Source organism: Schistocerca nitens, chromosome 3 (genome assembly GCF_023898315.1).
Source record: "Schistocerca nitens isolate TAMUIC-IGC-003100 chromosome 3, iqSchNite1.1, whole genome shotgun sequence".
NCBI lineage: Eukaryota > Metazoa > Arthropoda > Insecta > Orthoptera > Acrididae > Schistocerca > Schistocerca nitens.
Window position 1 is genome coordinate 972,472,103 of NC_064616.1, and position 27,745 is coordinate 972,499,847.

General features: G+C 44.1%; 1 protein-coding gene and 1 pseudogene across 1 annotated transcript in view; one reads left to right on the forward strand and one right to left on the reverse strand.

Annotated features, from left to right (window-relative positions):
* LOC126249508 (latrophilin Cirl) overlaps positions 1-27,745 on the forward strand; it is a 777,653-nt gene that overhangs the window by 579,083 nt on the left and 170,825 nt on the right. The gene's annotated exons all lie outside the window — the stretch shown is intronic.
* Positions 11,059-11,175, reverse strand: LOC126249998 (5S ribosomal RNA; annotated as a pseudogene).

Here is a 27,745-nt window from a genome sequence, read left to right on the forward strand (position 1 = left end):
TAAGAGTCAAAGGACAGGAAAGAGAAGCAATATATCTGAGAATAGAGTAAGGCGGGATTGGAGTCTCTCCCCGTGTTATTCAATCTGTACATTGAACAAGCAGTAAAAGAAACCGACGAAAAATTTGGAAAGGGGATGAAGTTCAGGGAAAAGAAATTAAAACTTTGAGGTTTGTGGATGATATTGTAATTCTGCCACAAACGGCAAAGGATTTTTGAGAGCAGTTGAGCGAAATGGGTAGTCTCCAAGAAGTTATAAGATGAGAGTAATGGAATGTAGTCGTATTAAATCAGATTAGAAAAAGAGTCACTAAAAGCAGTAAAATAGCTGACGATGCCAGAAATGAAGAGAGAATCAAATGCGGACTGACGATCTTAAGAAAATCATCTCTGGGGAAGATAAGTTTACTAACATCGAATATGAATTTAAGTGTAAGGAATTCTTTTATGAAAGTATGTGTATGGAATGTAGCCTTGCAAGGAAGTGAAACGTGGACGGTGAGCAGTTTAGACGAGAATATAGGAGGAGCTTTTGAACTGTGGTGCTAGAGGAAAATGCTGAAGATTACATGGGGAGATCAAAACCCTTGTTGTCCCTCGAGGCCTTCCATCCAAAAGTGCCACATAGCTTTCCCACTTGTCACTTTTAAAATTTTCCAACAAGTCCCTGTCGGACACAATAACGGTCACCTCGATTGCAATGTACCAACTTCAGCTTCGTTGGCTGCTAAATAAGGAGTGAAGAAAGAGAAGAAGTAAGCACACACGTAAAAATAACTGGGGCTTTGCTAGATCTAGGGAACAGTCACATCTAGGTAAATAGTAAGCATTCATTAAGTATTTTACATTCGGTTTCACAGCGTTTCCTGGGATTGAAATACGCGAGACACGTTCGTGTGCTGTGTACGGAGAGAGCCGGGATGTGGGTTGTGGCAGTGGTGTCCCGGAAGACGCCAAAGAGGCGCCTGGGGAACGCGGGATCGATCCCCGATGCTGCTGCATCTACTCGCTTACGCCGGCTCCTTTGTGGAGCTCCTAACGCAATAAAACGTGTCTACTGCAGCCATCGCCTTAAAAGATACCTCTCTCCCCTAGCCTCATGCACGTCCGAATGGTTGCTCTCCGAGAGAGTCGTCACTGGTATAGCGGTATGGAAGTGCTCTGGCGGCTGCATTCCCTGCTCTTCCGTGCGTAGATGGGAGTCCTACCGAGGACGAGAGGCAGTGGTTTGACTCGCGGTTGATTCTTTGTTTTCATGCAGACTGCTTTCGTGGTAATCTTATGATTTTCAGGGGTGCTGGTGAAGGGAAAAACGTAGCCTATCAATTTGAGATACGGGGTGTTTGTTTGGAAATGTCAACGTCGGAAGTTCCGAGAAAAAAAATCATATTTGCCGTTGGTCTGCTAACAATGACAAAAACAGACTTAATTATGTAAAAGGTTTCTCTGCACAGACACTACATTCAGAACTGCGCAGAGGCGTCCCCCGGCTCCTGCGTGGACGTGACGTCGTCGCAGTCAGTGTCACAGGTAGAGACAATCTACCCAGTCTCGACACGTGTCTATTGTCACATGAAGCCACTTGGGGCGGAGAGACTTCCTACCAATATGATTTCGTTCTTTTTCATTTGCTTATTGAGCGAGGGAAAAGTTGCTGCCTACATGCATCTGTACGCGCCCTAATCGGTGTTATTCTCTCGATCAGTAAGCTAGACACCCGGTGGTATCAGCACTATTGTCGCTCATACTTCATGCAATGCAGGTTTTCTAAATTTACCCAACGAGGTTTCACCACACATACATCTTTCTTCCAAAGAACCCCATTCAACTTTCCCAAGTATTTCCGTTACGCTTGTGCCTACGTATTGGATGTACCGACCTCTTACGATACCTAGGAGTCTCCGAATTCGTTTCATATCTGCTTCTATATGTATTCGATAAAGACTTCAAACTCTGGAAATATACTCTAGAATTGGTCGCAATAGCATATTTATTGCAATTTACTGTACAGATGCACTGCACTTTCGGGAACGCTTGCAAGAAATAAGTGTTCCATTCCCCTTCTCCACTATGCACGTTCCTTTTTTTCTCGTTTAATATCGCTTCCTAGTTTTCCCCCTAAATATTTAAATCTGAGGTGTTCCAGATGTTCGCCTCTAATCGTGTCACAGGACACTGTTCGGTTCTCGTATCTGTGTTAACAGGGATTGTCTACCATTTATCCACACGTCAACTGAAGGGTTGTCATGATAAAGGGGCTAAGCGCCAGTTTTGCATAAGCTGTGTTTCATACTTCGTTAGGTGCCACGTAAACAGGGCTCTTACATACTTAAAGGGCTATCTCCAATGATGGATGCTGTAGGTGCTACGAAGGCCAGTAGATGGCATGAGATGTAACTGCTACGGTTAGTGCAGAATGTGTTACACTAGGTGGCTATACTGGACATAGAGATTGTAACTTCCGTTTGTTCCCGCCGTTTTGTAGCCAGTCACTTGCGTGTCTTCACTGGCGGTCCAGTGGGTTGTGGAAACAACGCGAATAATTCAGCAATAGGAAGTAACACAAAAACTGGTAACTCTGCAAGAAAGCGTGAGCATGACTTCAAAGTGAGCGATAAATCCTATCATAAACAGTGTGGGAAAAAGAAATACCCGCGTAGATTAAATTAAATAGTGAGATGGGTTTTGAAGTTACCTTATTTTGTTTTCTAGTTCCAGGCTTCGGCTACCGTTCACATCTGTGAATTGTCTTATTTATTTAACACAAATAAAGGTTAATGTAAGTTCTGCCTCACGGATTAAAATCACCACCTGATTAAAAAGACATTTGGTGAAATGGAAAATGAAAAGATTGTTGGAAACAAAGGGTGGCGAGGTGAAAATTTCAAAACGATCACTTTCGCTTAGGCCACTGGTGCAGAAGGGTTGTCTTAAGAGAAGAACTAGCTAAGGGGCACAGTTTTACAGTGAATTGTACCAAGACTGAACAATAAAATGATTGCTAGAAGTAGAAATATTAAAAACTCGGTTGGTGGACTTAGCCCGTTTATCATTTCATTGCAAATTTATTTAGAAACGTCAGTATTTGTTTGTTATTTATTGATCATGCCGAGTGATAACTTCCTTTCCTAAAGTCAATCAGCAGGTATGCATGTTATTTGAATAAAGTGTATTCCGAATAACTGGGAAGAACATTTGGTTACTTAGCTCCTTTAGCATAATAATCCCTAAACTATACTAGAGCTAGTCATAACGAGTACGATGTTTCATTTGTAATAGGGAACGCGTCTAGTGAAAATCAAAATTCCTTTAAGAATATGCTGAAAAATTACAAATGAATATGTGGTGGCGTTATTATGTCACTAACCGGTTGGAGAGGCTCAGGTCTCTGACCAACTACTCGATAGCGCCGTGACACATTGACGGCACAGCAGCCTTATTCCAATATGCAGAAACGTTTCAACAAACGAACAGGAGTCGAGTTGGAATTAAAACAACAAAAAATTTTTGCCTTTGGTATACATGAATAATGGATTATAGCACTAAACAAGCATAGTTAAGCCCAGCTGTCTGTGGCGAATGCTTGACATTTTCTACCGAGACGAGAGGATTTTCCGCGTTAAGAATAATGATATTTCGCGGCATCGCTGACTACCAAATCCGAGGAAAAATACTGCAAGCTCACCACATCCTGTTCGCAAGCAGGCCAGAAATACTTTAAGGCTTATCAGCGCAAGTCTCGTATTTTGACGAAGCGAAGTAGTTGTAGCAGTCTTACCCGACAGGTATACTGACTACACACAAGCTTGGATTAAATGCTAGAGATGGGACTGCGCTCTAAAAGGATGTCAGACTCGAGCAGTGGCTGTAATACAGTCGTTTGGCACAGCCTACGGAGGCCTGCTGAATGGTTTTCCACCGACTTAGCCAGCCGCTGTGGCCGAGCGGTTCAAGGCGCTTCAGTCTGGAACCGCGCGACCGCTACGGTGGCAGGTTTGAATCCTGCCTCGGGCATGGATGTGTGTGATGTCCTTAGGTTAGTTAGGTTTAAGTAGTTCTAAGTTCTAGGGGACTGATGACCTCAGATGTTAAGTCCCATAGTGCTCAGAACCATTTGAACCATTTTTTTGAACTGGAAAAGGTAATAGCTGTCATGATAAATCAAAAAAGCTTCTATAGAAACCAAACTCATTTATTGAAACACATTGGATTCTACACTGTACAGTAGATGTTGGCTTCGTGGGTGCCAAAACTGAAGCGATTTCTGCGATTTTAAACGGACACTGGTGCAACACGATAGTTGTCTGGGACCTCGTTAAATCTGAACGTAGTGCTTTATTAACGCAGTCAATTTGCATCAAACATCATACGCTTGTTACGCTACATGGAAGGGTATATAGTTGGCTTTATTGTTTCAGTTCTCACTGTCCAGATACAAATTTCTGAGTTGATGTCGACATTATTGTGCCGATTGAGTAACTGGAAAAGAGAATTATGGTATGTCGGATACTGTACCAGTATAGCTTGCAAATTTTGCTGCTTCGTGTCCGCTATGTAGAAGGGATTTCGCAGACGACTTTGTATTTTTGTCCTCATTATGGCTGGCTGAGGCTACGTTAGCGCCATGAAGACAGTGGAAAATAACTGCTGTCCCTAGTCAGTGAAGAATCTGGGAACAGATCAGCATTAAAAGAGCAAAGCGTTTGTACACAAAAAAAAAAAAAAAAACATCAAGTCAGCTCGTGGCCGGCTCCGAATCCACCGCATGGAACTGCGAATTTGTGCTAATGCCACTTGGCTGGACAGGCGAATCTATTGTCGTTACCTGTCAAACGAAACCTAGACACAGCAGGAGATTAAAAATGGCTGCGCTTATGGAGGCCACCACAGTTCCTGGCGGGCACCTCCATGATAATCCGCGCCAAGGTTGGGAACCCGCCTCTAGCGGAAAATTTACGCCCGCAGAAAGAGTCGCCCGGGCAGCGCCCCTGCGCTGAGATCTCTAAATTATTACCACTAACTTAAACTGGGAATCCTCTTCCATGTCCGGGCTCTCGAAAGTACCGCTCATTCTTATTTTCACCTAAACTGTGCACGTACAATGGCCCTTACTCAACTACAACTACGAAGCGCACTAATTTATTACCCACAGTATAGCAGTATCACCAAATTACAAAATAGTGTAGTTTTTACTTTTTTAAGCAGCGTCTTCCGACCTGAGTCGTACTGCATGCAACGTCACTGCCAGATGAATGCGGCGTGCTCCACTTTTGCCGCGGGCCAATGACAATTTACAGAAGGTTTTGCTTTCGTTATGCGATTGTCACTGTACCCAGGAAAATGAGAACGGTCCTGAGTTCAATATTCGGTTCGTTTCTCTTATGGAGGAATATCCACGTACTTACGATCACAGCAGTTCTGAATAACAGAGATGAAGCATGGCAAGAGGTCGCTAGAAAAGTATTATATCATCCTACAGTGAAGACTTTCACGATCCGTTGTCTTAGTTTCTAGAGAATCTTCCGGCTTTTGTGGTCGTGACCCTTGCAACTTTTTTGTTCCGGACGTATCGTCTAGAGCTGCACGGGACATCGTCAGAGGTGTTTCTGGTTCCGGCAAGACTCAGCGGACCTAGGATCACCTCCGAACGTTCCTGCACAGCTCTGGAAGAAACACTGCAACACGCCGGTTGGCCTGATACGATGTAGTCCTAATCAGCTAACTCAAAGAAACGGTCTCGGAGCAAGCAGACGGCCATACATGTCAGTGCCCTTAAATGTGAAAATGGCTGTTCTGAGCAAGAGGGATATGGCCACACACTGTTGCTAGCCCTTATACAGGGTGTCCGAGGAATGTTGTTCGAGGGGTTGTAGAGGGTGTCCCGAGGACCAAATCCAGGCTAAGAACTGGTGTCCGGAAACGTGATGCAACGGCGCTACAGAGCGTCGAGGTTATAGGCACCAGCGCCTGGCATTAGGCAGCAAACGCGACCTTGTGCGCTGACGGACCGTAGGCGGAACGTCTCGTAATATTGCCGATGGAAACTAGTGACCGAAACAGTCACCCACCGAGGCAACAGAGCACAGCATTCGTAGTAGACTAGGCCTGTCTATACAGCAACTAGGTCCATCTTCTGCTCTGGCGATCGTGGCATTCAGTTGCGATCACTGAATAACAAACGACATTGCGAGACCTTTCGCCTGCGGTCCGTCAGCGTACAAAGTCACGTTTGCTGCCGATGGGATGGTGTAGTGGCAGCCGCCGGCGCCCGTAACGTGGACGCTCTGTAGCGTCACTCTATGACTTGGGACACCCTGTAGGACACTCCGATGTCTCTTGTGCCACACTCATTTAGTATAGACAGACTAGTGAGATTAATGTCTGAAGGACATCACATAGTACATCGTATAACACAGACGGTGCAGCTACTATTTCCTGGCTAGACAGGGCCGCGACAATAAAAATATCTCCCTATGTGGGAATCACAGCAAGTGTACGAATGCAGGATCTAGACACACATTTCCGTTCTCGAGGTGTGTTGGGATACCCAAAGTGTTTAAGGCGACTTCTCGCGATAAGCGGGAAATCTGAGTTCGAAACCCAGGCCGGCACAGATTTTTACTGTCACAAATCAATTCTGCAGCTGAAGCCTAATCGTATTCGCAACTGCGAATACATTTAATTTATTCGTTAGTACCTACGGGGTTTCAGATGATGCAAGACAAAGAAAATAAGCACATATCAGTGGATAGAGCGTCTCTCCAGCTCTCATTGCAGATACTCAGTATGGGCACCTTCTGTGATGCGGCAATCGTGGCAGCCACGTCCCAACACGTCACGGTCGATATCAGCAACCACGTTATTTATCCTTCCTCGCAACTCGTTCAAAATAAGTGGCAGTGGAGACAGAAACGCAAGATCTTTCACGTAACCCTATAAGAAGAAATCACTTGGAAACAAGTCAGACGACCACGGGGGCTACTGAATAAGAGGAGAGTTGCGACGGGAAGCACGTGTAATCCAACACTGAGCCAGTTAGGCATTGAGATAATTAGGTGTCGTGTTGCAGTATCAGGTCTCCACTGTCGTATTGCAATTGCGGCATGGGCCATTGCTGCGCTGCAGCATACCCAGATAAACGAAGCCAGTCACCGTTTTCTCCTGCCAAGCGCTCGGAGCGGTGTGGGAGAAGAGATGAGGGAAAGAACAGCAAGGCCGCAGCCGGACACGCCTGCTCACACGATAGCAACACTGCCTGCCTTCATTTAGATTTACCTTCTGCATTAGTAATACTATGGTGCCTATACACTTGCCCAAAAAAAGAATAATGGAGAAGCCACATCGTGGGAATTTAAACATAAGAAAAGTGAACATAGTCTGAAGGCCAAGTAAAGTGCTCTATATGATGCCATCGTACTATTTATGAGCTAGAAAAACATTCATTGGAACACATTACAACACCAGCCACAAATACGTCTTATGAAATGAGAGGGAATGCTGGATGTACTGAAGGCGGCCATTAGGGAAAAAACAGTTACGGATAAACAAAGCAGTAATAGAGTCTTTCACTATCGACGTGAATTTGAATTCATTAACTCTTTTAACATACATGGCGGACATGATCGATGCTATCAAACAAAAATTAATCGTGCGAAAAATCAGCTTCATGTTCGCGACGTGGAACATTTTCTGAAACTCGAGGCTGTCATTTGTGGACCAGACTTGACTGACTACGTTTCAGTAACTGAAACAGTTCTTCGTGAGTTCTCAAAATGATTTCATGACTATTACACAACTGAAAACTGATTTCGATTTATTAGACCGTCCTCGGCTTTGGCTGCCGATGTACCTCATTGCTTCCAAAAAAAAAAAATGGTTCAAATGGCTCTGAGCACTATGTGACTTAACTTCTGAGGTCATCAGTCGCCTAGAACTTAGAACTAATTAAACCTAACTAACCTAAGGACGTCACACACATCCATGCCCGAGGCAGGATTCGAACCTGCGACCGTAGCGGTCACTGTTCCAGACTGTAGCGCCTAGAACCGCACGACCACTCCGGCCGGCCCATTGCTTCCAATTCGAGTTGGCAGACATACAGTGTAGCACCAGGCTTAACGACCTCTTTCTCCAATACAGAAATTTAAAAGAATTCTGCAAACTGTTACCCCAATAGCAGTATCCTCCTCTGCACAAACAAGCCGCTAAAGATATTTCAAGGTCTGGTTCAACATGCGTGTGCGAACGTCTGTTTTTCTGTTAAGAAATTGTTGAAGTCAGCGTTCATGTGTAACAGATTTTGATATACGTAACTACATGTTTGACTCTTTGATGAATCATAGTTCCAGATAAATTATATATTGTAAAATCTAAATGTGTGTAAATTTGTCAGCAGTACAACTTAATGTTAATTGCTTGTATGTCAAACTTTTTGTAGTACTGCTCACCGCGTTAGCACTGTCAAAGTACTTCTTTGAGTAAGTAATAAAGTAAGTGCTGTGGAAGAAAAGTAAAACCTTCATATGCCAGTCGTATTTGTGTTATGTTTCATATTTATGGTACGTGAAGTTCAGAATACAAATATACCGCCCCCAAAGCAGTTCGATGCAGCTCTCGCAAATTCTCGAGAACATCGATTTAGAAGTTTTTCGGCCATGTTTAATATGCCAAAATAAGCTAGATTTTTTTCCCGACAAGCAGTGTGGCTCTGTGGCAGAGTGCTGGCTGCGTGAGATCTTGCGTTCGATTCCAGATGGAATCACATTTTTAAACGATGGTGCGTGTTCTGTGAGCATTTACGTGCAGCGTAAAATACAAAAAGAAAGAAAAATAATTTGTAATTTTTTTTAATAATACGATCTTGATTAACGATCTTACATAAAAAATCGGTAATTAAGAATTTGTGTTTCCCGTGAAAACAGGATTTTTGTGTGTGATATGTAATTAGAAATAAGAAGACGCGCATTTTTCATAAAAATTACAGATGTATTAATTAGCATTTAGATTTAAATGACCTAGGTATTCGAACTGAAAGGAGAAACGAAAAAGTAATGACCTAAACGAGACACGCTCTAGCTATTACCAATCTCGTGCACTTTATGCATTCTACGCTTCATGGAAATGCACCTTTGTTTAAAATTTTCTTTCCATCTGTAATCGAACCCAGGCCTCCCACGCAGCGAGCACGCACTCTGGCACAGAGCCTCACTACTTGTCAAATAAAGTACCTTATTCGAGTATATTAAAGGTGGTCAGCCAACTTAAAAGTCGATTTTATCGAGAATTTTTGAGAGTTGTATCGAACTGTTTTGGGAGAGGTTGTGAACGTCACGTGCCATAAATATAAAACTTAGAGAAATCCAATTGCCGTGCGGTACCCCCGTTCGAAGCAGTCGCACTGTGTTGCAAACACTGTTTCACAAGTTTCCCGCGTGTGTAGCCTTCAGCGCATAGCCGTCTCATTCACACAGCTTCTCGGAATAGCGCAGCGGAGGGGGGGAAGCCGGAGCGCTCAACAGACTCGAGTGCAAATCTTTGTTAGCTCCGTCCTAGATAATTGAATAGGCGCCTTTCTTTAACTTCATTGTCTACCAGGAAAACGTCTCACTGTGTGTTTAAGAGAAAAATCTTCCATCCGGTGCAAAATGGTAACAAACTGGCAGTTTCTCTCTGAAAGAGGTGTAGTTTCCGAAAGCGATAGCCCGCCTCAGAACAAGGCTTTACCGAAAGAATTTTCTTTTGTTACTCTTCCATCGATGTTTCGACCATACTCCCCAACGCCAGTTGATGAAAATAATAAATTTGCATCTGAAACAGTTAGCAAGACTGGACTTCCGAAATGCTGATCCAGATTTGTCAGAAGCTTTAACTCTTCCGCTTTCTTTCGAAGTTACCGTTACAGTTCGGTACATTCCACAGTTCCCAATAACGATCAGCTGTTTTCTCCAGATTTCTTAAGTTTGTGTTTATAGAAATTAAGGCTGCATTTGTTTTCAATTGCATTTGATCTTTCAGCCACAATTCTCCAGTGCTAGTGTGTCTTCGGAAAAAAGTAAACGGAAAGCCGGAGATACTTTCAGCTCTTTAAAAAACTTAAAAGCACCTCGTTCCTTCAAATTAGTATGCCAGTAAGGATTTACCCAGTAACGTCTTTTACCGTTGGCCAAATCCGGGACAACATCGTCAGAAGAAGACATGGTGCCGAATCACGTGTATTGGCGTCGTGGCACATCGGGGGCGCTGTACCTTATACTAACTTCATATACACTGCTACGTAGCCGAGGTCGCAAATACACAGTGGGCTCTCGAAATGACGTAGCTGGTTAGATCGTTCAAAATTGTCATCAGACAAGGCGAACAGAGCTGGTGGCGTAAAGCAGACCTTTGATCCAACATTCTGGGCTTTCAAATACAAAATGATGAAATGGGTGTGGTGGCCCTTAGCTACCTACCTTCAGACTCAAAGTTAAAATATTAGAAGTTTTGGCTGGTTTCGTTGTCTAGGGGCTGGGATACTTAATTGCCGCATTACAAGCCAAATACTTCTGAGTCTACAGTACACATTATGAACATACACATGAACCGAATGGTTGAAGGTTCCTATCACTCGGCAATTGCGAATTTTGAAAGTTATATAGAAATTTACAAATAAAGATTACAATTAAATAAAATCTGCAGGTACTATTTTAACGACTTTCAATGATGAGTAGGATAGCAGAAGTACCTTTAAGAATGCCCTTTATTACTGTAAAACACTTATTGGTGTCGATGGTCCGGCAATTAAATAAAATACAAATTGAATAACAGGGCAACAATAGATTCGTACTACACGTAATTAGTTATGAGCAACAACATAAAAGCACTCCGTCTTGAGGCCACGTGTGGCCTACGGGGACCATCCGACCGGCGTGTCATCCCCCAAGGAGGATGCGGATAGGAGGGGCGTGGGGTCAGCACACCGCTTTCCCGGTCGTTATGATGGTATTCTTGACCGAAGCCGCTACTATTAGCTCGAGTAGCTCCTCAGTTGGCATCACGAGGCTGAGTACACCCCGAAAAATGGCAACAGCGCATGGCGGCTGGATGGTCACCCATCCAAGTGCCGGCCACACCCAACAGCGCTTAACTTCGGTGATCTCACGGGAACCGGTGTATCCACTGCGGCAAGGCCGTTGCCCAGCAACAACATATGTTCAGATGTGTGTGCAATCTTATGGGACTTAACTGCTAAGGTCATCAGTCCCTAAGCTGACACACTACTTAACCTAAATTATCCTAAGGACATACACACACCCCCATGCCCGAGGGAGGACTCTAACCTCCACCGGGACCAGCCGCACAGTCCATGACTGCAGCGCCTTAGACAGCAACAACATAGTTCGCGAGATATTCACTTCTAAACGCATTCTACGTCTACACTGCAGAAGCCATGGAAATCTCACAAGTGCACAGCTCGGCACTACAAAATATTTCTATCCCTTGCGACTACGCGCAAACTGCTCCACTCTCCATGTCTTTCCTGCGACCGTCCTTCACGCCTTCCCATCCAGAACTCCATGTGTCCTGTGCGCCACACTCTTCAGAACTCCTTGTCCTCTCTCGAAACGATTCTCCTCCCCCACTTCCATACAGTGTCTCGACGTGTTCTTTTTGAACGATCGCTGTGATTGGCTAGAGCGCTCCCGTCCTGTCTCCAAGCCAACGCACGCTCACAAACACAATGAAACACATTCGAAATACTGGATTTAACTTTAAATTAAATAAATATTCCTATGGCTGGACCATAAACACGCTCCAACACATTAACAAATTAAATACACATATCAAAGGAATAGAACAGAAGTAAGCCAGTAGCCTAATGTGTCTGTGCTTTCTAAAACACAGTAAATAATTGACTAATTTCTTGATGAATAGTATATATCGGATATAAACAAAGTTTTGTGTTAGCAGGAGAGCCAACACAGTGTTACGAATGGAGGCCGAAATGCACGCGTTTTAGCTCACGCAGGCTGGCGTGAGGAGGGAACAACTATACTGACGTTAGGTTTGGAACATGACAAGGAATGAGAATTCAGAAAGCGGACGTAATTAGTTTGATACTTAACTTTAATCCATTAATGATGAACGTCGCTCTTGACGATACATGGTTCACAATATTATCTGTTCAGAATACATTCTTGAAGATAATTACAGTAACTGAATATGGCGCCGTGCTAGGTCGTAGCAAATGACGTAGCTGAAGGCTATGCTAAACTGTCGTCTCTGCAAATGAGAGCGTATGTAGACAGTGAACCATCGCTAGCAAAGTCGGCTGTACAACTGGGGCGAGTGCTAGGGAGTCTCTCTAGACCTGCCGTGTGGCGGCGCTCGGTCTGCAATCACTGATAGTGGCGACACGCGGGTCCGACGTATACTAACGGACCGCGGCCGATTTAAAGGCTACCACCTAGCAAGTGTGGTGTCTGGCGGTGACACCACACAAAGACATAGATGAATAAAGATATTTATAAGCATATTGCTACCGTTTTTTCGTGTAACTGTGGAGTACTTATGGCCGGACGCGATTAATAGTAATCGGCCACTTTGACCTCCAATAGCTCATGTACTATTCAAGTTACATGCCTGTAATTCATACCAATTTAGGTTTACATTAATAGCTTTCTAGCCGGCCGCGGTGGTCTAGCGGTTCTAGGCGCTCAGTCCGGAGCCGCGCTTCTGCTACGGTCGCAGGTTCGAATCCTGCCTCGGGCATGGATGTGTGTGATGTCCTTAGGTTAGTTAGGTTTAAGTAGTTCTAAGTTCTAGGGGACTTATGACCTCAGCAGTTGAGTCCCATAGTGCTCAGAGCCAATAGCTTTCTAAAGACACGTCGATCGACGAAATCTGATGAACCATTTAGATTTTGGAAATTCGTTGCTGGGTGTTACTTGTATAATGTACAGTTAGATACTAAACTTGAAACTAATAAAGATATTTAAAATCAGATTTCATCATCAGAATCGTCGTGCAAATGATGGTAATGTGCACGTTTATTTTTAAGGTATCATGATTCCTCTGGCTATTATTAATTTCCACATGAGCTGTGTAATGTGTGCCATTATGGTTTCACAAAACCCGCCATCTTTGGCATACAAATCTCCTTGATCGACACAGCGTTAACATGGAATCCCAGCGACGCAGCCTGGACCACGCACTGGGGCTACCCCTCTTGTCCGGCACCACGCCATCTGCGAACTTAGAATATTTTCAGGGCGCCACAACTCTCCCATGACCTTACTTCCCAGCAGTGTCTGGTTTGTGGCACTTGTTATAGTAGTCGGTCGTCGACTGGCGACGGTAAGATTGGCGCTACTCCATATGGCAGCACCGAGCTTCACCCTCTCTCTTATTTCATTACCACCACCAACACGACCACTACTCCCTAACCCACCAGTCAAACGGTATACAACTATGACTTATGACGCAATTACCAGAAAAAGTTCAGACTGCAATTACATGGTGATTTATTTAAATACTGAATAACTTCAACTCTGAATTTTGTACCTTTTTTAACGACATTCGTTAATCATCAAATAGTCAGTAAGTAGAGGAAGATAAATTTCAGGTCCGTAAACGACACGTTTTGTCACCGTTAGAGATTTCCAGTGTGTGGGTGCGCCCCTCGCGGTTAGTAGGAGTACCAAATACAATGAAAACCTGCGTTATTTTCATTTCTTAGACGCTGGAATATATCGATGTTTCCGTCAAAAAAATTAAATCACGTAGAATCTCGTCTTCGCGTATCCTTATTCAGCGAGGCAGTGTCATTAAAGCAATTTCGCTCTTTCTTATCGAACATCCATGTCACATGATGCAACAGCGCACCTAAAATCTCCACATAAACACGTCCCGCAGTTAATCTTTTGAGACAAAAATTGAGAAACAGTAATTTTGTCGTCAAATTCGGGACATAAGTACCATAACGACTGATTTTCAAGTCCGCAGCTCGTGGTCGTGCGGTAGCGTTCTTGCTTCCCATGCCCGGGTTCCCGGGTTCGATTCCCGGCGGGGTCAGGGATTTTCTCTGCCTCGTGATGACTGGGTGTTGTGTGCTGTCCTTCGGTTAGTTAGGTTTAAGTAGTTCTAAGTTCTAGGGGACTGATGACCATAGATGTTAAGTCCCATAGTGTTCAGAGCCATTTGAACCATTTGACTGATTTTAAGAATCGGAGACCGTAGAAAGCAGACCAGTTAATGTCTGTATATAAAATCGGACTGATTTTGGGAAAGAGGAGAAAAACAAAAAGTATTAAAAATTTTGGTTTGTCATTTGGGAGCGATGTTTACGAACTCAGCGTCGTCTTTTCTGACGTTAGTAATGAGTGGGTTAGAAATTTAAGCCCTGTTGTCGTCGTCGATTTCGAAGTTCGTGCGCCGAAGACAGAGTTATCTAACGTTCTAAATCAAATCATATTGGACGTTCTGTTTTTTTTTTTTTTTTTTTTTTTTTTTTTTTTTTTTTTTTTTTTTTTTTTTTTGAGGAAACAGGCTGGTCTGGCTACACGTAGAGTTGTTCTGTGGCTACTGCGGTGACACTGTGTACCACTCCTATTCGCATTTGAAGACAAGCATTTCTGTTATGCGCGTGTATCCTCGAAAAAGTTTCTAGGAAATTCAAGAAAGACGATCCGTACTGAGCTAATAGTAAGGTTAGGTTAGGTTAGTGTTGTTTAACGTCCCGTCGACAACGAGGTCATTAGAGACGGAGCGCAAGCTCGGGTTAGGGAAGGAAATCGGCCTTGCCCTTTCAAAGGAACCATCCCGGCATTTGCCTGAAACGATTTAGGGAAATCACGGAAAACCTAAATCAGGATGGCTGGAGACGGGATTGAACCGTCGTCCTCCCGAATGCTAGTAGAAAGTTTTGAAGTATTGTCGGTATGTTGAAGAATTCTTAACGGGGGATTCTTACCGTAACTGGACGACCATTACCCACCAGTAGCGGAACTACCATCCTCTGTGTTCCCTTTTCTCTCTGCTTAAGAAAACCTCTTTAAATGTTTCTTTGGCGATTCTGTTGGCAACGGCCTTGCCACAGTGGATACACCGGTTCCCGTGAGATCACCGCAGTTAAGCGCTGTCGGGCGTGGCCGGCGCTTGGATGGGTCACCATCCCGCCGCCACGTGCTGTTGCCATTTTTCGGGGTGCACTCAGCCTCGTGATGCCAATTGAGGAGCTACTCGACCGAATAGTAGCGGCTCCGGTCAAAGAAAACCGTCATTACGACCGGGAGGGCGGTGTGCTGACCCCATGCCCCTCCTATCCGCATCCTCACCTGAGGATGATACGGCGGTCGGATGGTCCCGATGGGTCGCTTGCGGCCTGTAGACGGAGTTAGTTTTAGTTTTTGGCGATTCTGTTGCGTACAACCAAAGTCTCTGCCGGATAACGGTGAAGAATGACCTTGACAAAAATTCCACGCCTCTGCTATGATTGAAAGTGAGGCAGTTCTCTTACACAGGGAGCAAAATTTCGTACCATTAAATTTTAAGATTATTAGTAGACCATTGCGCTCAAGAGATCAAGTAAGGAAGTGATACTTCCGTGCGTCATATTTGCGATCAACTGTGACTCGAATCAAAGAATTAGAAATAATTCAGTGACGAGTTCCTAGAATGATCTTGGAATCGCTGGAACAATAGCGACGTTTGTATCGTGGGGTGGAACCAATATTTGAGATACAAACTTAATGGCGTCATTGTATCTTGGTGAATGACTTACACGACGAGATAAGAGTACTTACATTTCCCTTCGCTCCGTACGTGATTTGAACAAGGGAGATAGGCGGACTCCTAAAGTATTTATGTGTATACGTAGATACGAGGAGGCAGTCTCTCACTAACACGCGCCACTTACTTGTTCACTCTGAAATTTTATAAACCTCGCCGTTCACGGACTGCCTCGGATGCTACTTACTGCTAGTCCTCACTGTTTGTTCTGAAGCGCTTAGAAGTGTGTTTTCATCGTTGTGTGCAACTGCTGGGTAAGAAGACCGCGATAACACGACCACGTACAAGCTTCTCAGACGCTTTGGCGCTCTGGGGAAGTGGCCAAGCTGGAAGGTCCAGCTGTGGTCGTTTAGCGACCGGGCGTTAAACATGATGTGCCCACTTTAGACTTCCATTGTCTGTCAACTTTTACAGTTGTAACCAGTAACTATGGATGCAATACTTACACAATATATACGGTCCACTCACATTAATATGACAACCTGTGTTCGCGGTGAACGCGCATTCACCCGGGGGGGTGGGAGTGGGGGGGGCGGGGGGGTTGTGAACAATGCAGTCTTTGAAACTTCCTGGCACATTATAACTGCGTGCCGGACCGAGACTCGAACTCGGGACCTTTGCCTTTCGCGGGCAAGTGCTCTACCATCTCAGCTACCGAAGCACGAGTCACGCCCGGTCTAATGGTTCAGAGCACTATGGGACTTAACAGCTATGGTCATCAGTCCCCTAGAACTTAGAACTACGTAAACCTAACTAACCTAAGGACAGCACACAACACCCAGTCATCACGAGGCGGAGAAAATCCCTGACTCCGCCGGGAATCGAACCCGGGAACCCGGGCGTGGGAAGCGAGAACGCTACCGCACGACCACGAGCTGCGGACCACGCCCGGTCCTCACAGCTTTACTTCTGCCAGTATCTCGTCTCTTACATTCCAAACTTAACAGAAGCTCTCCTGCGAACCTTGCAGAACTAGCACTCCTAAAAGAAAGGATATTGCGAAGACATGGCTTAGCCACAGCCTAGGGGATGTTTCCAGAATGAGATTTTCACTCTGCAGAGTGAATCATTTATTAAGCATCGTACAGCATAGCATTCAGTTCCAAATATCACCAAATTATCAAAATGACCTTGTTTCTTCAAAAATATTTCACTTGGAGTTTTGCATTTACCTTTAATTTTTGTGGGACCCGTCCGATTCAAAGTGTATGTTGCAACCTGAAAAACTGGTGCACATAGCGTTTATTTTGATGACCCATTTTTTCATGCCAGCTCTGTAAAGTGTCATCAGTTTAAGTAACAACACAAGACTTTTCTTGACGAACAACCTTCACAGCCAAACGATAAAGCTCATTTTCACAGCAGGATTTGGCAATAGCAATTGCATTATTGTTTTTGAAAAATACCCATGATTTGCCATAATTTTCGATTATTTGTTTTAGTTCCTTCTGTGCAGCTTTCTTAACAGAAAACAAGTTACAGAATCCATCAGGGTAAAACCAAACATCTTCAAAAATATCGTTCTGTCCATGTCTGTCCATTGAACACCTGTACATCAATTCTGCCTGTACCAAATGCTTCAATATGTACACCATTCTTGGCAGTACCTATCTTCCTCGGAGTTTCAGATTGTTCATACGTAGTGGACCAATCACGCCGATTTGTTATGTGATGTGTTGCGCCACTGTTAGTGTACCACTCATCACAGTCCAGTGTATTCACATCTACTGAAAAACTGTTGCGTCTCACCATTGATACAGTTTCTCCGATTTTGAATTATCTGTGTAGCTGTAGCTTCTTGAATTATCCACGGTATTGCATTAGTTAACAACATAGCACAATCTTCTCTTTTGTCTACTCTACTACATTCATTTGATCGATGGCCCTTTTTCTTACATTTAAAACAAACCAACCCTGTCTTACACTGTTTTGATAAGTTACCTACTTTACCACACGAAAAGCATTGTCTGTCTTCATTCCTTTTATAATGAGGCGTTTTTAACGAATCTGCTTCAGAGGAGGTTTGTTTCTGCTTCTGTTGCGGTTTGTTAATCTTCATTTTCGACATCATTGCTGTAGCAACACTTTCGTCATCACGATCTGTTATTCTTAGTTCATAATTCAAACACCGTTTTTGTAATTTATTCCATGTCTTTTCTTCAGCCGGCAGATCATGACACGTAATACAAATGTAATCGAACTCTTTTGGCAAAGTTTGCAAAAATCGTGCACAAATGTCACCATCGTCAATCGGCTTGTCCAACAACGAAAGCTGAGTTTGTACATCATCGAATTTGGGTAGATGACCGTGTATACCTCCAGATGCCTCCCACACAATGTTATGGAATTTATGTCTAAGCAGATCAAAGTTTTCAGCTGAGTGCACATTATAGATCTTGTGTAGCTTATCCCAAACCTCTTTAGCAGTCTTGCATTCCCCAACACGAAGTAAAGGCTTGGTGCCAAGCGACAGAATTAGTCTTTTCCTTGCCTTTGCATCAGCCTTTTTCCATTTTGCACGTTCGGTTTCGTAACTCTGTCCACTTCCTTCTGGCCTAATCAGTTCACCACTTAAGACATCAAAGATTTCGTCACACTCTAAAATAGTTCTCATAATAATTCTCTAGCTCCCCCCAGTTTTCTGCGCTGGTGAGTTTATTGTCTCTGGCCATTGTCTCGTCTTTGCGCTTCTGTATCGTCGAGTAATTCTTTTCCGAAATCGGCGCAACTGACGCACTTCATACAAACTTTATCAACCGCGCACATCTACTACCATGTTGAAAAATCAACAATTGCCGTTTTAGAAACGGATCATTTATTAAGCACCACACAGTACGACAATTTAATACGAAATACCAACTGAACATTTCAAAACACAGCCAGAGATGATCACAACTACACGAAAAATGAACCAAAGAATTTATGAGACATGTAACAGACAACCTTCAAAGAATATGAACGATATAAATAACAGCATAATCACACAACATTGATACTTTCACAGTAATGATATTGGCATTTTTGATCACAATAGGGCTATGGATGTTTTCGTTAAAGGCATTAAATAATTATTAGGTTTCCGTTTCGCCATTCCGGGAAGCAATGCTGTATCGTTACAACTGTCGGAAATGCGTCAATTTCAATAAAACACTGATACCCGGCCGGCCGAAGTGGCCGTGCGGTTAAAGGCGCTGCAGTCTGGAACCGCAAGACCGCTACGGTCGCAGGTTCGAATCCTGCCTCGGGCATGGATGTTTGTGATGTCCTTAGGTTAGTTAGGTTTAACTAGTTCTAAGTTCTCGGGGACTAATGACCTCAGAAGTTGAGTCCCATAGTGCTCAGAGCCACCATTTGAGCCCACTGATACCCGCTCTCTCTCTCTCTCTCTCTCTCTCTCTCTCTCTCTGCTGTAGCTGTGATACTGTAAACAAGTCCATAACTGGTGTCTGAAAAGCTGTAATACGTGTTGGCATTTCGCTGTTTAGCGGAACTTGCGCAGCCGTGACGAATCCAACGATCATTGGCGCCCAGAAACCTCGGCGGTATTGAGCAAAATGAAAGTCGGAATTGGCTGGCCTTGCTGTCACGACGTTTCAGAAGAGAGAGAGAGCGCTGGTCCCTTTATTCTTGAGGGGTGGTATTAATACTTTATACACGGTGCCGGGTTTCGGACGGGCCCGTGGGTGTAGCGATGTGGTTTGCGCCCGTATGACAACCGTAGCGAATGGGAGATGATGATATACAGCGCAACGGAGCCCGTGGAAGGCGGAATACCTGGAATAGGCAGTGGTCGGCTGGTTTGGAATGCGGGCTATGTCCGCGACGCGTTGCAATATACATACCGGTACCGGGACAGCGGCAGTTGGCCATCCCCCATCGGCATCCACATGGTTGCACATGCGCCGCTATAAATTTGCCAATACGAAATCCGCCTTCTTCAGAATTTCGGACGTTACCACACGATCATGTAAAAACTATGTTTCGCTGACACAAATATGGCTACAGTTGATTGCGAGACGATCAGTGTCCAGCAGGAAGTCCCCCAAATTCGAAGTTTTAGGGCTTCTATTGTTTCTTCGCTAAAACTTCGGACGAAGTGCAGCAGGTGAAAGTGTGACTTAATTTCATTTTCCCCCAGTAGTTCCAAGTGCACAAAAATGGCTCTGAGCACTATGGGACTCAACTGCTGAGGTCATTAGTCCCCTAGAACTTAGAACTAGTTAAACCTAACTAACCTAAGGACATCACAAACATCCATGCCCGAGGCAGGATTCGAACCTGCGACCGTAGCGGTCTTGCGGTTCCAGACTGCAGCGCCTTTAACCGCACGGCCACTTCGGCCGGCTCCAAGTGCACATACGATGTCAGTAGAGTGCATATCGGAACGCGCGTACAGCTTCTATTCAAATTCGTAAAATGTGATTAAGTTGTGTCATAATCTGCATGGAAAATCGTAGAATATGGATATCGGGGACAAAACGTCTCGTGCACTTCGTGGAGCAGGAAATCTCAGCATGACAATGAGTAAGATTCGAAGTAGCTTAAGAGTGGAAAGAATTGTCTGATACACTTGATACCGAAAACAGTGTGTCCTCCAATTGGAGCTGTTTCTTCGTCAGTCGGTGACGGGACATTAAATCTTAATATTCCTCACTTGACAGGTATGCAGCAGGCCACACACTTGACACGAGTCACAACTACTTTGAACGTCGCCGTTTGCCATAACTGTGGTTCGTATTAAAGGGTTAATCCTTACTTTTATATATTGCAAACGTAATCTCCTTCCATAGGCCCTGCTGGGACCATCGGCGTTGACATGTCATGCTCTGCCAGTGGCTTCATTGGATACATTGTGGGGGGGCGTTGGGTCAGCACACAGGTCCCTCGCCCGTTATCAGTTTTCCTGATCTCGAGCCCCCTACCACTTTGTCAAGTACCTCCTCAGTTGGCGTAAGGAGACAGTGCACCACGTTCCAGTCCTCTCACCAGGGGGGGGGGGGGGGAGGGAACGTCCGTGGCAGGGTTGGGAATCGAACCCGGGTCCTCCGCATGGTAGTCAGGCGTGCTGGCCACTTTTTTTTTCTCATTTTGTTCGATATAGTTTGTTGCGTTTGGTCTGGGCGGACGTCACAAGACATCCGTTTCTAGTTGATCGTTGATTCCTTCACCCAGTTTTTTTTATTACAGAGAGCACACTGCCCTCTGACCGAACACGCTGAGCTACCGTGCCGGCCTCAGCTACAGAGACGGATAGTAATATGTGAAAGTTTGCTGGTATTAAGTCAGTTCTGCTTCCTTGCATGTGTGTTTCCAGGATTTTAAAAATCTTAGCAGTAGATTTTTTTCGAGTTTATCTTACTGCTTGCAACCACACTCCTCTCACGTTGATGTGAGGCGCAATACCATAAATATAGGTCAGTTCGAAGGCAGTCGGTGTTGCGTAGTATTTACGTGATTGAAACAATGATACAATACTGATGCTATTATGGACAGCTGCTTTGTCTTTCCAAGGCAACAGCTAACCCAGCCTTCCATTGATTGAAGCCTCTTCTACAACTAATGCCCTCTGCTGCGTCCTATGATCCTTACTTCTTTCCCCATTTTTTTTTTTATTTTTACGTTATTTCATGACATGTTTTGACTACTGCCAAAATCAACTGCTGTAATTAAGAATAAAAGTAGTGTAAGAATGGGAAGCATTATTTGCACATTACCAGCCAACAACGTTTTAATCTCGTCCACCAGAAACGAAACTTCACAAACAAAGGTCGTTGTCAATCCGCAATAAAACCGATATCGACGGGGTGCGTAAACTGTTAACTTTGCATTATAGTTAACTACATAAATACAATTTGCCTTCGTTTTTCTGGTCATTTACTTATAAAATGGTTCAAATGGCTCTGAGCACTATGGGACTCAACTGCTGTGGTCATCAGTCCCCTAGAACTTAGAACTACTTAAACCTAACTAACCTAAGGACATCACACACATCCATGCCCGAGGCAGGATTCGAACCTGCGACCGTAGCAGTCGCACGGTTCCGGACTGCGCGCCTAGAACCGCGAGACCACCGCGGCCGGCTCATTTACTTATACTATTTGCAGTTTTAATCTCTGTCATTTTATAAATTCAGATGCCAAACATGACTTAAAAAGGTACTATTTCACAATAACAAAACTGCATTTCAAATGGCGGATACTCACACGCGAATAAAAAAATCCTTAAACGAAGTAGACAGTATTATTCGCGAAAGTGTCCTATGATACCTAGTACAATAAGCGCTCTACCAGAAAGCTGCGACCTCCTCTGTGTGTTGAAGTGCCCGCTACATCGCCATCGCAATAGCTGGGCTGTTTGCTCTAGCTATGAAAGAAATGAGGAAAAACTCGGCCGTGGCCCTTGTAGCAGAACCGTTCCGTGTTTTCTCCAAGTGATTTGCGACAATCGCAGTAACGTATAATGAAATTGGAGTTATTCCAGTGGGTAACCGATCAGCTATTGGGAGTTTGAACTAATTTTCGCTTTTGACGAAGAGAGGGTAGTGGTTCTAGTAGTGCGATGTGATACAGACACGAGACCTGTTGAACTGTAGAAACATTAGGCTTCCTTATCTGCGTGTGATATTCGAATGGAGCAAAAAGAACATACGAATTTAGTGCCTAGGACATGTCGGGGTGTTTACCTACAAAGCAACATTTGCGTGTCACTCCTCTGCTTTCATCTCAAGAAATCTGCTGCGTAAAGTCATTGTTGGCTAGTGGAAGCGTATGGAGAACATGCTCTGTCGGAAACAGTGTGCAGACTGGTTTCGACGGTTCAAATAGAACGATTTTGATGTGACAAAATGTGTCACGGCCCGTGTGGTGTACTATGGGCTCTTGCAACTGGTTTAAACAGTGAATGCTGAACGCTACGTAGCACAGTTACTCGGTTTGAACGGCGCACTTCAAGATATACACCCACAATATGCTCAGAGACATGACGAAGTCGTTTCGCTTCATTACAGTGCCAAACCACATGCTGCAAACCGAGTGAAGGAAACCTTGGAGGGATGTCGATGTGATGTCTTATACCTCTCGCAATATTCACCAGACATCGGTCCTTGCAATTACCATGTGTTTCGGGCCATGCAGTATGGCCTTCCTGAAAAACACTTCACATTCTTTTAACCATCTCGCAAGCTGGCTCCGTTAATGGACCACCTCGAAATAACTGACTCTTTTTGTCGCAAGTTCCATTTGCTACCCGAAAAGTGGGAAAAGATTGTAGCTGCCGAAGGACACTCCTTTGTCAGTTACCATATACCATTCTATTAAAATAAACATATGTTTTCTGTCCAACAAAAGGTGAGTAATTCAAGTACCCAATAGTTGGCTAATGCTGCAACTGACGTATTCGCCTGTGCCAGAGGAGGTTCATAGTGGCAGTACACACCTTCTGAAACCTGTGCTGCCGTATCTCATCCCTTTTACTTGCGAATCCCCTGAGATGTATGTTATGTTCTTATTTAATTAACAGTCGTCTTTGTAAGCTTGGAAAGTACCTAAGGCAGAGATTCCATGTATCTTGCGGCTGCTGTATGGTGTATATGAAGTATGTTTCGACTCTACTGACGAAATTTGAGACGGAAGGTCATATACAGACAGACATGTTAATGCGCGACTGGTCACAACTCCAGCAATTTCTTACTCTCCAAGCTTCTCTGCAAACCCTGTTGGACTAGCACTTCAATTTTTTTATTTGTTTTCTTCAGGAGTGCTAGTTTCAATGCTTTATGGCTGACTTAAAGTCCTATCAGTTAATTGTTGTGCGCCTCGACATGGCGACAATATGCTAACTGTTCTGTAATCTCTAGCTATCAGGTACCATACAGAGAAGTCGCATTCGACTGGCGTGATAATAAATTTGACTTGTTGAGCATAAATAGTCAGTAAGACCAAACGACTAAAAACCTGGCGACCGACGAATTGAAACATCTAGTTCTATACATCAGATGTCGAACTAAGGTTCACTGGAAGATTCCTCAGGAAAAGTAACGCGTCCATTAGGGAAGTGGCTTACAGCACAGTCGTTCGGCGTATTCCTGAGTACTGCTCGTCAGTCTGGGAGCATTAACAGTTGGACGTATTAGAGAAGATAGACAGGACCCAAATAAGAGGGGCACGTTTCGTCACCGGCTCCTTTCGTAAACGTGAGAGCGAGGAGATGCTGATCGAAATCCAGTGGCAGACGCTACAGTAGAGAAAATTCCGAGAACGCGTGTTCCAAGAAGAATGAGTTAACATATTGCTTCCTCCCACCTACAGCTTGCGATGTGACTGTGGCAGTAAAGCGAGAGAAATTAGTATAGTGAGAGTCGCTCTGTGCGTGCACTATTCGTAGGTGTAACTGCAAGCACTCTCAACTACGCAATGTCATACGCCTTGTGGAGTGTGCAGGGTGTCAGGGATCCTTAAGTTCAGAATTGTTGAGGAGCCTACACCGCAAGCACAGAGGTAAAGTAGTAATCAAGTTTAGTTCTCGTGGACTCGATAGCAAGTTCAAATGGTTCAAATGGCTCTGAGCACTATGGGACTTACCTGCTGAGGTCATCAGTCCCCTAGAACTACTTAAACCTAACTAACCTAAGGACATCACACACATCCATGCCCGAGGCAGGATTCGAACCTGCGTCCGTAGCGATCGCTCGGTTCCAGACAGTAGCGCCTAGAACTGCTCGGCCACTCAGGCCGGCCGCTACAGTATGTGTAATTTTGAAAATAAATGGTTGGCAACTGCTGTGGTTGTAGCTGCAGAGTGTAGGCCGAGCAAATATTCGCGGAGATTATTTTCGCTCATTGTCTAATGGGGCTGAAGTGCAGCCGTGAGAAAGCTGGTGTTGACAATGAGGCAGCTGACTACGCCGAAGGTTCAGCGCGCCTCCTCTCACCTCGCGTGTAAAAAATCATTGGAATATTCTTTTGTTGTTGCTCAGAAATGACGGCGTGCGCGGCGCAGCCAAACCTTTCATTTGTGAGTAATTTATTCGGAGACAAGGGATCGGCTATTGTGTACGGCCACGACAACCTCTCATTTCTGGACGAATAACGGTTCATTAGCGGACTCGCAAGTGTTAATACCCCGCACGCTCGCAATTAAATCAAAAATAGAGAGCGATTTCTTTGTCCCGGTGACGGTGTCCTCGTGACACTGCGTCTGAGTGTGGTGCCATTTCTCACGCCGGCTCTCTCTTGTAAGCGGATGTGACGCAGCACCCGACGAGTGTTTGCGCCACTACGTTGGAGAAGGCAAATTTATCGAGTTCAGATTAAAGGAATCCTGGTTCGGAAACGACTGCGTCGAAGTTTAGGTCCTATGGTGTGACTTTGCTAGCGAAATACGAGAAGCTACTTGATCCTCGTTTTTACGATGTGCGGTAGGTGGTTCAGTGGGCTCGCACACACCACAAATCCCAGCGTACGCAGATCGAGCCCCGGCCGGTCCTATCACTTAGCGCTGGTCATAACTTCTTAATGCGAAAAATGCTGAGCGGATCAGTGTATAGTTCAAGTCAACGTCACCCTCCCTCCCTCCCACCCTCCCACCCTACATACAACCGGCTGAGTGAGTTGTGCCGATAAATAAAATTGCTACAAAACTGTTAATTTTTTTTGTATGATCTGAAAAGGTCAAAGATAAATTAGAAATGTTCTCACTCTCGCTTCTTCTAACTGCCACCTTAGTCGTTTCCATACCAGGATTCTCTATCTCGTACTGATACTTTTGTCTTTCTCCATTGCCCCTAAAAGTTTGTGTCGTGGTTATGCCATCCTGTGTATGACTATGATTTATTGTATTGAGTGTGGTACAGCTGGGTCAAATGTACTGTCACACTGGCTGACAATATATCAAAAAGCTTCTACTAAAGACCAGCCTTTTTAAACCTATCACCCACTTTTGTATCTATCTTGAAGGGAAGTCACTTTATCGTACAAAATTTACGAAGCAGAGTTACGCCAAGTCAGAATAAATATAATTATTACTTAATAAATAGCGTCAAAATTTTATGAAAACGTAACGAAAATTTTTTTAAAACGCCTACCGCCCACCATGGAAGCTGGAACGGCCACTACTGGCTGGTAGGGACCAGACTGACCTCCACGGCTTTAGACTAACGCTAACAATAATTATGTGTCGCTTTCTTGGATCTCTGTGGAGACGGTAGTGAGTGAAGATGTATCAGAACGGTAGGTCAACGTAATAATTCTCTTTAATTCCTTTCACGGATAGATAATGAAAATTGTGCTGAGCGTACACTTCAGTTTTACGGTGGCCAAGATCGTAAGCATAAATTAATTCTGAAGCTGTTGTTTTTAACCATGAAGTAGACATAATTCTGCATGTGCAGAAGGCCTGACGAATGGATTTTTCCACGTCATAGTGTTTCGACAGCTGTTGTCCATGTCAGAACCGTGAAGAAGACGATTTGATCAAACATCCAAATACTATGCAAGTAAAGTAATCTAATGATGTGACGACTGCATACAGCTCTGTTATCTAGATGCCAGAAAAATGTAGCCGACAGTGTGGGTGGGCGTGTGCCAATCCAGCAGCGTGTGTAGTACTAAGAATTCAGGCACCACATACGGCTTTTACATTTCTCTTTGTCGAATAAAATGAGAACCATTTCCCCTATTATATGAAGAGCTGCTTTCTTATCAAAAAACATTGTGTGTTCGAACTCACCATACCAGAAGTAACTACAATCAAGGTGGTTCTTCCACGCAATTTCTGACAACCACGTAACTAACCCATACGGATTCGTTAGAGATTGTGGAAGGGACTATAAATAGTTACGTCCAAGTCATTCTTGGTTTCTCTAGACTAGCTTATTTCGCTCCTAATTTGTGTAGACAGTCATAGCATTTCAGATAAGTCTTGACTGAATATGCTTTTTGCTCTTTTATGAATCATTTCTGGCACATACCATTGTACCGAATACATCTTTACCTATGATGATCAGCGGTGCAAATTTTAAAAACAGACCTGGGTTATCATAACAAATTTTTTATGTAATCGTGCACTCTACACTTTACTGAACTTGCAAGTTTTAAATGTTGCAAAAAATGGCTCTGAGCACTATGCGACTTAACTTCTGGGGTCATCAGTCGCCTAGAACTTAGAACTAATTAAACCTAACTAACCTAAGGACATCACACACATCCATGCCCGAGGCAGGATTCGAACCTGCGACCGTAGCGGTCGCTCGGCTCCAGACTGTAGCGCCGAGAACCGCACGGCCACTCCGGCCGGCCCTTAAATGTTGCAGATTTTGTTGGTGTCTCAGGAATAGCTACGAGAAGCAGAACGTGCAGTGGGGCAGACGTAATAATTCACTATGCAGGGTGGTTTTGAAATGCAGGTCCAAACGCTACAGACCATTCCTTGCGCAAAATGTGATAGAGCATATTATATGAATAGCGTCGTGCTGTAGCCTGTAAAGGAAACAGCTACCGTTGACAACTGAAGCATCAGGTATCTTCAACTGGGATCCTGCGTGAAGTGAGTAAATTCTAACTATTCGATATTTCAATTGTCAACAGTAGCTGTTACCCTGACGAGTTACTGACGACAAAATTACAATTTTTTCTCTATTTCATTTAATAAAGGGAATTATTACTGCACATGCTTTGTGGTTAAGAGCCGCCCCGTGTATATCCTGATGATAAATATCAGTGTCAGCGTAGTAATTATAGGTGGTGCTAGCACATAAGCAGATTTTCAACCAATCAACCTTAATTTTTTTTAATAATTTATTTTACTTGTTTCTGTTTACCTCATAAAATACAATGACTATCTGAAAATTCACACCTGAGGTGGAAGCTGTACGAATCCGAATTCTCCGGCTGTTTCACAGTTCATTAATTGTAACAACACGCCAAGGTAATAACTGCAGAGCGGCTGTTGGATTATTATCAATCCTGCTCAGTGGTGATTAA